The sequence below is a fragment of the Artemia sp. Qi Xiang Cuo genome, chromosome 4 (genome assembly GCF_049724085.1).
Source record: "Artemia sp. Qi Xiang Cuo chromosome 4, ASM4972408v1, whole genome shotgun sequence".
NCBI classification, from domain to species: domain Eukaryota; kingdom Metazoa; phylum Arthropoda; class Branchiopoda; order Anostraca; family Artemiidae; genus Artemia; species Artemia sp. Qi Xiang Cuo.
In genome coordinates, this window is record NC_142797.1 from 50785970 (window position 1) to 50799458 (window position 13489).

At 32.1% G+C, this 13489-nt stretch overlaps 1 protein-coding gene across 20 annotated transcripts in view; it reads right to left on the minus strand.

Annotated features, from left to right (window-relative positions):
- The window catches only part of LOC148953208 (ATP-dependent RNA helicase vasa-like), a 152188-nt gene that overhangs the window by 19940 nt on the left and 118759 nt on the right, over positions 1-13489 (minus strand). For 13 of the 20 annotated variants that reach the window (XM_089088363.1, XM_089088364.1, XM_089088362.1 and 10 more), the window contains 4 exons: positions 12180-12294; positions 4946-5066; positions 3437-3539; positions 2340-2445 (listed from right to left, as the gene is read on the minus strand). The gene's annotated coding sequence lies outside the window, so the exon portion shown is untranslated. Of the gene's footprint in view, positions 1-2339; positions 2446-3436; positions 3540-4941; positions 5067-7129; positions 7207-8968; positions 9015-11217; positions 11322-12179; positions 12295-13489 lie in introns of those variants that run through there. The other 7 variants (XM_089088382.1, XM_089088366.1, XM_089088380.1 and 4 more) reach the window with 7 other exon arrangements.

A 13489-nucleotide genomic window follows, 5' to 3' on the forward strand; every position in this document is an offset into this window, starting at 1 on the left:
CTCCACCTTTCTTTTATTAACTTCCGATTTCTATTTTACTGTTACCTTGTTTCTGTTTCCCTTAGATTTACTCAAAAATTGACTATTCCTTTGGAGAGAGCAAAACGACAAAAAACTAATAAAGATCGAATAAAAGGAGAATTATGTGTACAAAGAAAATAATAATAATTCAGTCAAACAAAAAGAACATTCAGAAAGGGATATCGAGATATTACAAGAGCCTACAACAGTACTTAACCATTAAAAATTCTACCAACCATTTTTAACTACCAGTAATAGTCTGATAATAATAAGTCCAGAGAAGAAAGTAGTATTAACGCTACAAGACTTAATTCGGACCTTCCTTTATGTATAATCCAGTTTCTTTTAGTGTTTTTTTTTCTCGTGGATCCCCGTTTTAAGTGAGTATATCATACAGGAGCCCTGTTTCGGTAAATATATCTAAGAGGGTCTCAGTTAGATATATACTGAGTCGCCAATAAGAAATAGACATTGAAAAGACAACTTAAATATATAAAAAAAAATTTTTTTTTTTATCTTAACCACTTGAAGCTAAGTGGTTAAAAGCTTAACCACTGCATATTATAATGACTTTAAAATACTGGTGTTGCTTTGGTCAATCGAGTCGATTGCACGCGTCTATCTCTCAGATGAACTCTCAGCTACGCTGGCGCTCCTTCTTTGGAGTAGAATTACAACCTAACTTCAAACTTAGTAAGTTTTCGTTTAATTTATCAATTATCTTTACTAACTACTTAACAAAATATATGGCAACTTCTTTTGAGACCTCTATATTTCAGTCATAAGGGCGAACAAACGGGTGCACTTCATTTTACAGAGCTTTCAAGCTATCTTGGGTATTTCCGTGACCGTTCAAACAAGTCCCCGCTTCGCCTTGAGCAACTCACCTTATAAATTATGATTCATCAAGTCTCACTTGACCTACGTCTGACAAGAAAATGTACAGCTCATTTTTCAGAGGTTTAATATAACTCGTAATCAAATCGAACTTAATTACGTTAAAATATAACTGAACTTGAACAATTCGAAAGACCAAAACTAACAGTAAACAACAAGTTTCTTAGTTAAGTTTTCAGACAGAGACCAATTTTCTCAAGGTAAAACAAAGCAACCAAGGTCACTTTGAATTTCAACATATCTGCCTGACAACAGAATTCATGAAATATTCCCACAAGACTTTCAGAGGCAACACAACAGCGGTGCCCACAATAAAGGCACATAAGGCACCAATGTATTATTATTAATTTATTTCTTAAATGAATCATCCATTTATTTCTTCAGGAAATATGTCCGGGAAATAGAATTTTCTTTGTTAAAATATAACTGAACTAGAAACAGAGGAAGCAACTGGAAAGACAAAATTTAACAGTGAACAATAAGTTTCTTAGTTAAGTTCTTTCAGACTATGACAATCTGTTTCATGAAAAATAAAAAACAAAACAAACCAGGTCACTGCTAATTACGTCTAGTATGCATGAGAACAAAATTCCTGAAATATTAACGTAAACGTTCTTAAAAAAGAATATTACTTTGAATTTCGAGCTAAAAGAGTGCACTTCTATCTACAAAGAAAAATTATCTTTTTGAGACAGCCAAGTGAAAATAACTGTGAATATTAATTATAATATTCAAAACTAATAAAGATCGAAAACTAATAAAGAGAGCAAAACGACAAAAAACTAATAAAGATCGAATAAAAGGAGAATTATGTGTACAAAGAAAATAATAATAATTCAGTCAAACAAAAAGAATATTCAGAAAGGGATATCGAGATATTACAAGAGCCTACAACAGTACTTAACCATTAAAAATTCTACCAACCATTTTTAACTACCAGTAATAGTCTGATAATAATAAGTCCAGAGAAGAAAGTAGTATTAACGCTACAAGACTTAATTCGGACCTTCCTTTATGTATAATCCAGTTTCTTTTAATGTTTTTTTTTTCTCGTGGATCCCCGTTTTAAGTGAGTATATCATAAAAGAGCCCTGTTTCGGTAAATATATCTAAGAGGGTCTCACTGTGATATAAACTGAGTCGCCAATAAGAAATAGACATTGAAAAGACAACTTAAATATTAAAAAAAAAACAATAAGAAATTTGTTTAGGAAAAAATTAGCATAAGCAGTGCTAGTGTTCTTTTTGCATAAATTATCATTAAGAGCTAAAACTAAATATGTAAATAATTAAACCAATCTGAAAACGCCAAAATCCCTTCCCGTATGTGAAGGTTTTTTTATATATATATATTTAACAAAAAAACTATTAAAAAAAAACATAAGCAAATCTATAATATAGGTGTCTGTAAATTTCCTTACTTAATTTTATTGGAAGTTGGGTGGCGTAGTATCATAAGCATCCTCCTTACATTTTTATTGGTAGAACTTTAAATGTCTCCCTGAATGTTCGCGCAGACACAATTACCTAGATATCAAAAAGATTAAAAGTGAACAGAAGAGAAAAGTTTTGAGGCTTATAACTTACATAAAGTATAATCAGTCAAAATAAATTAGCAACATAAAATCATTCAGACATATGCTTGTCAATAAAGCATCATTTAATAACAATAAGCGGTTATTTTCATTTTTCTTTACATATCAATACTATCAATACACAGATGCAGAATACGGAATAAAGAAAATAGATTATTATGGATAATTAAGGATCAGATAAATGGTTGATTTCAAGTCCTTGATCAAATGATTATTATAGAAATCCTAATACAAAAAAATTGGTAATAGTTTTGGTCGGAGACTGAGCGCCTTTGTAGGTCATATCCCTAATCTATTCGATTTTCTTTGAGTTGGGTTCAGACTTTGCTATTTGTCAAATAGACTTGTCAGAAGACTAATTACTGCTCTTCCATCCAGCTTTCCAATTGGATATTCAGAACTAAAGGCTCGGCATAGACATTAATGAATCAGTTCTTAAAAATGTCCCTCCTAGACCTCTTGCATCCAGCTTTATAATAAGATATCCGAAGCTAAATGTTCAGCTCATAGCATAATTACACAGAGGAATGTAACGTACCTACAAACATACCTGTACAAAGGAGCCCCTCCTCAATGGCTTATTCAAAGAACCCACATAAAATAATAGCCTCAATGTGTGTGTTTTTTTGTTGTTGTTTTTTTTAAGATCCCCACCCTTAAGAAAAAAGATCCACCATGGATGGAAAAATAGCATTAAATGTGAACCAAACCGTGAAGGTAGGTAAAAAAACACACCTGTACAATGGACTCCCCTCCCCCGCTCTTCCAATTCAAAGAAACAGAAAGAAAAACTTCGCCTTAACAGGCCCTTTAATGTTTCACAGTCCCGATCTCCCAACCCCCCCAAAAAAATCTTCCGACACTTAAATTGTGGATGTGCACATTTTTGGCACATTCCTTGAAAGTGTAAATAAATAAATTACCTTTATAGAAAAAGTATTCAACCGTCCAAGTACATCCTAATCCATTGGACTATTCTCCAAATAAAATTGTAGCCAGTTTTTAAACCAGTCATATAAATTCTACCTGCAAACAGAATGTCATGAGACAAAGAATAAACATCATTTAAATCAAAATATATAAACATATTCAGACAAATGCCTCGATAGTATATCATGGAACCGTTGAATTGACAAAAACTGTCAATCAAAGGGCATGTCAAACTCGTCATCGAGTATCATCATAATATTTTGGGACAAAAGATGTTTGTAATAAAAAAGGATATTTAGCTAGGTATCTAGACTGGCATGAAGTGACTACGTCCAAAATTTCGGTAAAAACCACAGAATTAAGACCCTTACAACTTTCTAGCACTAAGCTAAAACCGACGGACTAGAAAAAAAGAGTTGTGCTGCAAAACATTAAGAATAGCTTCTGCCTTCTGACCGATTTTACGTCCAAACATACCTTAATATCTCAATTTTCTAAGAATTTTCTTGGTAAATTAAAATTACTAAATTTTAAAATTTAAGATTCCTGTTTTTAAAGATTTATATATTACTTTAAAACAAAACCATCTCCAACAAAGAACAAAGATTTTCTTTTTAACAATTTACAGAAGTTTTTATTTCCAGTAATTTTCAACTCCAACGTTACATCATTGAGTAGAGGTATGAAAAATTGTCTTATTGCTCTTCTTTGAAAGTTTCTTCTTTTTTCAATTTTTCAAACCATACTCGTAACTCTCGATAAGTTTTTTTTTTTCTATCAATAAGAATTCAGAAACGACTAAAGTAACAGAAGAAATTTTAGATTACATATTGTTTTGGATAAGGTATTCAATCCAAACTTCCTCAAAAAGTTTCAGACAATAAAATTATATGTTTTGAACTAGGCTGGCACCTTCAAAAATCAAATTTCGAGAGTCCAAGAACAATTTTTATTTCTATTAAGAAATAAACTTTTTAAGTAATTTTTATTTCTTTTAAGCCCGAAGGTGTAGGAGGTAAGATTTTTTCATATAATAACTATCAAAAGCCCGGCTGGACCGAATTCGTATTTCGGGGTCAAAACAAAAACATTAAAATAGATTTAAAACAATCATACACATAAAACTGGCAGTAGAATGCACCGTCTTTTTGTCAAAATTGTGAAAAATTGGCCTACCATATTTTCAAATATGAATGGGACAAGTCGAAGTAAATATTATTGATTTTGGATAATCCGTGGGGCTTCATCTTTAAACGAAATATTAGATATGTTCCGAATGCATTCAAAAAAAATAATAAAAAATAAAAATTTAAAGAGTCAAAGAACAAATTCTGTAAATAAAGCTTTTGGTATTCACTATTCACATTAGTAAGATTGGGATTAACACAGTACAGGACCTTTAAATTATTCTGCTAATTATTAAACTACTTAAATGGCTAAAAAAAAAGCTGTCTTCTCAGGAACAATTAAAACAAAATATTCTAATCTCAAGGCTTACTTACAGGCAACGATAATTTCATTTTTAAATCCTCAGGATGCGACCGACATTGGAGAAAGCAAAGCGGCGATTGGTCTCTTTCAACTATAATTCGGAACTACAACTTCACTGGGATATTTTCAGACCTGGGGAAAGAGAAGTTCATAGTTAGTTGAATTACATAAACCCTTACTATTTTTGATGACCGGTGAAAACAATTCAGGAATTGGATCCTAGAAATAATCAGGAATCAGCAACAGCCTCTAGTTTATCATCATTAGGTGGAGAAGTTTACAAAAATGTCACAGTAATTAGGATACATCGGATGTTTCTATTGAATGACTAGAATCTATGGAACGAAAAAAATATATGGTAAATCTAGAACTCATACTTTTAACCTTGGAAATTTATATAATTCGAGCTTCGATGATATCAATACTGGGTATATATAAGGGGGTTCTAGGCGTTTACCCCCAACCTCCATGAAAAATAAGGCTTTCCAAATTTGAGAATTTTATTGTAGTTTTATTTTTTTAATTTCCGTAGGGGGAAAGAATTTTGGTACTTTTGTATTATGTGCCACTCACTCAAGTTCAGGCTGTGTAAAATTCGAGAATTAACCAGTTTCTTCGTTAGTTTTTTTTTCAGCTTAGCATGGAAAATATATAAATTGGGTTATATATGCACCTAAGGAGCAGGGGGGGGGGGGGTAAAATATTTGGACAGTTTGAACTCCAAAAACAATTCTTTCTGGGTATATGGCCACTAAAAAATTACAGAAGAAAAGCAAGGTATCTGGAAATTTTTTTCAAAAAAAAAAAAAAAAAAAAAAAAAAATATATATATATATATATATATATATATATATATATATATATATATATATATATATATATATATATATATATAAAGTAAATGTAATGTTTCATTTAAGTGTTTTACCAAGTGTTAAGTGTTTTTTTTTTCAATGACGGCTTTTCCAAGTATTAAGTACTACTATTAGGTTAATGCAGTGTTTCACTGAAGTGTTTTATGATGATCGCTGATCAAGGTTTATGTTATTTTTGCCTTTCAATTTATGTTATTTTACTGTGTTCAAGACCGTATACTTGGCTTTAAAATACACTTATCTATCTAATATGCAGAATAATTGCACCAAACCCATTTTGCATGCAGACCCGCTCTACTTTACACCCCCCCCCCCTAATGTGCAAATCTATAGCCCAAATTTAGTTCTGCAGTAACGAAGAAACTAACGAAAAAACCCGTGTGTTCTCGAATTTTACATAGCGTTAACTTTAGTGAGTGGCACATAATACACAAGTACCAAAATTCTCAAATTTGGAAAGCCTTATTTTCCACGGGGGGTAATAACCGGGGGGGGGGGGGGTAAACACCGGCCACCATATAAGGTCTGCAAAAGCACAGGATGGCTGGCACCCAGCCTCCCCTTGCACATCCTGGCAGAAGGGCTCCGGTTTGGACCTTAAAGGTCTAGTGCCGTCATACTTACTTACTATACAATAGTAGGTAAGTTGAATTTGGCACTTTTAAGCTAATAACCGATGATTGCTCTGTTGAGCATACAAACCACGGTCTGGAAAGAAAACCAAGAAATTCCATGTGTTATGGTTCGTTTATCCAATATCCAATGTATCGGAGGAGATATGCAATAAATCAAAGAGCATGACAATTAACAGCTAACATTGTAAATAAAGAACTCTGAATTCGGAAGTTTCCCCAGACAATAGCATTCCCTTGTAAAACTTCAAAAAAGACACGGGCTAATTTTTAAAAAGGGATATGCACTATATCAGAAACCCTTAAATTACCCACGAAAAAGAATGCTTCAGGTATTGGAACAAAGCCAGTGACGGAATTGTTTCATATAAAAAAAAATTGTTTCATGTAAACCAGCCATTAAATTGTTTCATGTTGATACATATATAGACAAAGGATACAAAGTTGGTATACAACTCTTAGAAAACTAAAGGAAATTCTCAAAAATGTACACTATCCATAATTTAAATTGTCAATACAAATTTTGGAAAGAGCCCAAAGTTGTAGCCACAAAAGAAAGAATATTCGCCCAGATTTCTTTTATTTACATGTTTCAAAATATATGTATTTAACTATAAATTTTGCCAACAATAGTGTTTCAAAAAAAAAAAAAAAAAAAAAAAAAAAAAAAAATCCATTGTAAAAGTACATTTCCATACCTGTCAGAACAAATATTCTTCAATCTACCAACAAGCCTTTTTGTTAATTTCGTCATTCCAGAAGGTCCTGTAAATAAGAAGAACCCTTCAAGGACGAATTAGATTCCTCTACGGTAAAAAATTAAACAAAAAGGGTTATCAGTATCCTTTTGGCTTGCTCAGTCATTGAGAGCTTAAGCTCCCTTGCAACAGTTATCTCCTCATGCTTATAAATGTTTTTCTCAAATATCCTTTTCAGGTTCAAACTTAATCTTTTCTGTCAAGAGGCTAGAAGAGTATGAACTTTATGCATTGCATGGAGTTGCCACAAACCTAAAGCTGCTTTAAGTATATGCAAAGTATCAGAGCATACCGTTTTGATGTTGTTTTGTTATGTTCCCTTTTTACAACATAAAATTAACTGAAAAAAAAACGTTTATAAATTATGGGAATTTGATTTCAACAACTGAAATATCCGGAAGGAATTAATTTCCAAGTTTAACGTCACGTTCTTGTCTTCTGAATTTGACGAAAAGAGGATTTCCAAGAATTCAATTCAAATAATAGTATATTTATGCTTTGTATTTATTATATAAACTATATTTTATTTCAAAATGACGCACAAAGTTGTAGCCACAGAAGAATATGAAATATGCAATCGGTTTTTTCTTTATGTGTTTTAAAAGCTTATTTTCTAGAATAGAAAGACTGGACAATTGCAGTCAATAGACAATTAAAAATATCCTTATCTGCTACAATAACCTATTCTTCAATTCACAAACAAGCCTCGTTTTTGATTTGTAAATAATGGACATGATGGTCCCGTAAACAATGAGAACCGTATAAAGACGATTTAGATTCCAGTATTGTAAAATATCAAATACAAAGGGGTTACCAGAATCCTTTTGGCTTGCTCATTCATTCAGAGCCTAGCTCCCTGGCAACAATTTTCTCCTCTCTATTTTAACTTCTATCTCTTATGTTTTTTTTTTTCAGGTTAAAAGTGGATCTTTTCTGTCAAGAGGCAATGACAGCATCAACATCATGCACCATTATGGGATTGTCCAAGATCCAAATATGCATGCAATTGTGATTCGAAAACTGTCACAAAAAACTAACATTAGAATTTTTGGGGATTTAATTCCAGAAATTGAAACATCCAAAGGAAAGAGATTTATAGGTTTAATGTCACGTTCTAGGTTTAATGTCAAGTTCTAGTTTTGACGAAAAAAGGATTTCCAAGAGTCCTTTATTACATATAGCCTCCTTTGACCAATACAAAAATTTTAGAAAACAATAAATTATTTTGAGACTTGTATCTCAAAAATGTAGAAACTAAAATTCAACATTGTTTGTCCCGGTGATTATTTCATACTTATATAACCAAATGCAAAGCACTAAATAAAGTTAAATCACTTATATGAACAAATTCATCTGTTTTCAGAAAAATAAATATATCTGAAAAAATACAAATGTATATATAAAAATAACAAATAAGGATTTTTGAAACGTGGCTTAAGCCTGCAAGATTAAGAAGAAATATTTAAACTATTTAAAACACGCAGATTTTTGGCAAGAAATGATATCTCTAACTGAAAGACTAAATAGGATGTACGAAAGCTGTACTGAAACCTATTCTAAGGAAAGGAAGAAACTAGAATGGAATTTTTCAGATTAGGTAACTTCAAAAAAGGAACTGATTTTATTACGTTTTGATAATTTAGAAAAGTAGTTTCCTTTCACATTTTTCTTTTCCTGCTGGAAAACCATTGATGCGATGCAATAAAAAAAAATTCGAAATTCCTGAAATTTTGCATCGACAAGACATACAAATATAAAACTTAACTAACCTTCCATTCTGAAACAAATAACTTGCATTGGAGCACATTTTACCGATATTTCGTGGTAACTGCAAGCAAAAAGTGAAATTAAAAAAAATATATAATTATGTTCAAACAGGTATTTAAGACAAAAAGGTGTCAGAAAGACTAATCCAAATATATACACAGTATGATTCATATAGGGGCGAAATTTCACATCATTTAAGGATATATAAATGTGGCTTTAGCATAAACAAAAATTTATACATTTCCAGCTATTTAACAAAGAATACAATGGTCAGAAAAAAGAAAATCTAAAAATACAGTTGGTTAACATTTGAAATGAAATTATATTTAGTTTTCCAATAGTTCTTTTTTAAATACATTCTAAGACCACACTGGCTATACATGACAAATGAAACTCAGAGAGGAAAGAAAATGACAAAATGAAAAAAAAAAGGTGAAAAAACGAGGATTTTGTCAGCCAGTGGCGAGCCAGAAAGACTAACCCAAATACATACACAGTATGATTCATGTAGGGGCGAAATTTCACATCATTTAAGGATATATAAATGTGGCTTTAGCATAAACAAAAATATATACATTTCCAGCTATTTACCAAAGAATACAATAATCAGAAAAAAGAAAATCTAAAAATACTTAGTAGATAAGTATTTCTAGATAATACAGTATATCTAAAAATACTGTTTAATGACTGTTCTATGAGCAGTCATAGAACAGTCAAAGTACAACAGAAAAAACTATCTTATGTAGTTTTGATGCAGTTTCAATGTACACTTCATGCGATGTCCATAAATGTGAGCAGACCTTACAAAGAAAATTAGAGGAAAATTCAGCTTGGTCGGAATACAAAACTTTGGAAATTGATAGAATAATGACCCTAGTTCGTCTTTGCAACAAGTTCTCCTCGTATTTAAATTCCGAAAAAAAAAATGTTCCTTCAAATCATGGGCCTATCCATGGGCACTGTCTTGTCTCCTTATTTGGCAAATTTTTACATGGATTTAATAGAACTGTCTGCTTTGAATATTTTTCACTTAAAACACTATCTGGTTTCGTTTCGTTGATGATGTCCTTTTTGTTTGGGAACATGGACAAGACTCTTCCTTAGAGCATTTCGTCACCAAATAAAGGTTTTTTATTGCGCGTGATATCGATACACCCGATACCACATAAAGCACTTCCCCAGGGACTATGGAGGGCCATATCATCATCAAATCCATATATATTGGACATTTGAACTATGTTAAACAAAATGGCTATCTCAAAATTATTTTTTTGGACTAGTTTGAGGGGAGGAGGCCTGTAGGGAGGGGGGCTATATGCCCTCCAATCTTTTCGTCCACTTAAAAAGGGCACTTACAAATTTAATTCCATTTAGAATGAGCTATTACACACCTCTCTATGATGCTCTGGCCACCCCTAGCCCTTCTAGAAAAAAAAAAAAAAAAAAAAAAACACAAAAAAACCCAAACAAAAATGACCACTCTGATTCCAATGGTGCACTTTTTATTTCGATTTGACGCCATTTTCAAGGGGTTTCAGACTCTTTTTCGAAATCACCGTAAATTTGTTTTCGCAAAAAACTTTTACTTCTAAGATTAATCGAAACAATAGTTACCATTCCTGATTCAGTGTCAGATGGCGATTTTTCTCACTAGAAAGTTTTTTTTAAAACGCGTTTTTAAACTTTTGATTACTATGGGCTATGGTTCGCTCTTGACTAGGTTGCAGCTGCCGCTGCAACCATGACAACTAAATTCAGTTAATTAATCTTTCCTACATAAACCCTGGGTATATTTATGGATCCAACCGAGGTTATTATGTTGCAACTACTGCTGCGACCATGATGCAAGACTGAACGTCTAGCAAAAATTTTTTGGCCATGGAATGTCGAATAACTATCTTGGAATGTCCCCTGGTCTAAATTTTAGCCCTATTTGTAAATTTTTATTTTGTGGCGCGAAACGGTATAAATCATCACTTTGTTGTATCTTGGATGTCTTTCGTTACTTAGAAAGGGTTAGCATTTCAAACATACTTTTCAGATGAACCTTCTCCAGACGTTCTACGAACATGAGTTCCATACAATCATATCGAAAAAAATACGATACAGAACATTTCTACCTATACCCAAATACAAATTTCTTTGGTTTGAAAAGTTGCAAGACAGTAAACCTTCAATTTAATGGTGCAAGGTTGTAATGGTTGCAATTTTAATGGTGCAAGGAATAATAAAATAAAACAAAAAACAATACCTTTTAGCTCAAATTGTACCTGACGCAACGTCAAGCAAGGGCAGATGTATGAGCAAAGAAAATGCTCCGCAATGACTAGAAACAATTGCGTTTCGTCGGTACAATGATGGTACATGTTTCACTTTTTTCCTCGCATGCTGAAAGATCCATTGCTTTTATAGAAGAGGAAGTTGATACAAATGTTTATTTTTGCCCCGGTGCCTCGGAAAGCAAAATGCTTATTTATTCGGAAAAGTTTTTAGTTTAAGTGTCTTGAAAGGCAATATATAAATAAACGGCTTGCAATTAACAGATGACTGTATTTTTCTCAGTCTAAAATATTTTTTTTATTAGTAGTAGTTTGAACTTTAGCGTAAATAGTGGGTTTTAAGGGTGGCAGCAGCCCGTCCTTATGTATAGACTAATTTCGGTTCGATTTCAGTTTTAATGTCACTCTTTATTCTCATTAAAAAAAAAAAGACATTTTTATTTCTTTTAAGCCCAAAGGTGTAGATCAGATTTTTGTTTCCCAAAAAATAACTATCACAAGTCCGACTAGACCGAATTCGTATTTCGAGGTTAAAAATAAGCCAGAAAAACATAAAAAAAAGATTTAAAAGCAATCATACACATAAAACTAGGCCAAAGAATGCACCACCATTTTATCAAAATTGCGAAGCGCTGAACAATATGCCTAATATATTTTCAAATATGAGTGGGAAAGGTCGAAGTAAATCTTATTGATTTTAGATCCTCCATGGGGTTTAGCTTTAAACAAAATATGAAACATGTTCCGAATGCCTTAAACTACTTAAATGAACAATTAAAGCAGAGTAAATTCCTGGTGCACTCTTTCCATTTTAGTAAGATTTGGGCCAATATTGGAAACCACTGAGTAAAAAATTAGATATCAAAAAAATATTCAAATTAAACAAATACTGATGACCCCCCCCCCCCAAAAAAAAAAACGAAGATTTACTTACAAGGAACGATAACTTCAACTTCAAATCCTCTGGATCCAACCATTATTGAAGAGTTCAAAAACGGCGATTCCAACAACAATTCGCAACTGCAACTTCACTTGTATAAATTAAAGATCTGGGGAAAGAAACGTTCATAGTTAGTTGAATCATATAAACCCTTACGTTTTGTACTAAAAGGTGAAATTAATTCAGGAATTGGATCCTAGAAATTATCAGGAATCAGCAACAGCCTCTAGTTTATCATCATTTGATGAAGTTTAAATAAATATCACCGTAAGGTAAATAAGATGTTTCTATTGAAAAACTCAAATATTTGGAATGACAGAACAATATGGGCAAATCTAGAAACCATATTTTTAAACTTCGATTTTTTTTAGCAGTGGGTATGTTGGATTGAGCATGCAACCCACAGTCTAGAAAGAACAACCAGAAACTATGAGTGTCATAATTCTTTTACCAAATGAAGCAAAGGAGATAGACAAATGATCCAAGAGCATAACATTTCATAGCCAAACTCTAAATAAAGAACTCCAAATTCAAAAATATCCCCAAACAGCGAAAGAGGATAAAGTTAATAAAAAAAAAAAAAATCTTTTATTCAAAAAGTTGATTCTTTTTGCGGGGATAAAAGTTGTCACAGAAAAATCAATAAGCGGAATTCAATATTTCTTTCTTTTAATCTCTACGTTTTTCATTCCAAACAGACCTCTTTAATTAAGTTTACTACCAAATGATGAAGAATCGAAAATGGTGCTTGCAACTATGATATCTCGATCTTTGGATCAACCAGAAAGCTGTCAGTCCAAGAAACGGGATGTAACTGAGTAACGCACAAAGACAATCCCTCGCCTGGATTTTATTTCTTATTCTGAGCTGTCGTTCGGTAAAAAGGTAAAAGTGCTTTATCTAGTTCATAGAATAGTACTACTAATATTTTTTTTTACAGAACAAAGGTAAATCTTGTTTTCTGATGTTGGCTTGTTACATATCTGATTTCAAAAAAATGTTCCCTTTTTGCATCATAAAAATAACTGCCACAAAAAAAAAAAAAAACATTTACAAATTGTGAAGATTTGACTTCAAGAATTTGAGTATCCGAAAGAAATATCCGATATTTTTGGTTTGGAATTTGATTCCAAAAGTAAAATATTCAATGCACATTGGGTATACTTGACACAATCATTGTGACCATTTGTGACTACGATTGCTTGTGACTGCTACTGCGTAAAAGGCTTTCTAGGAGTAACATCACGTTCTTATGTTCAAACTTTAATGTAAATAGTTTCCAAGAATTAAATTTAATCAATAGT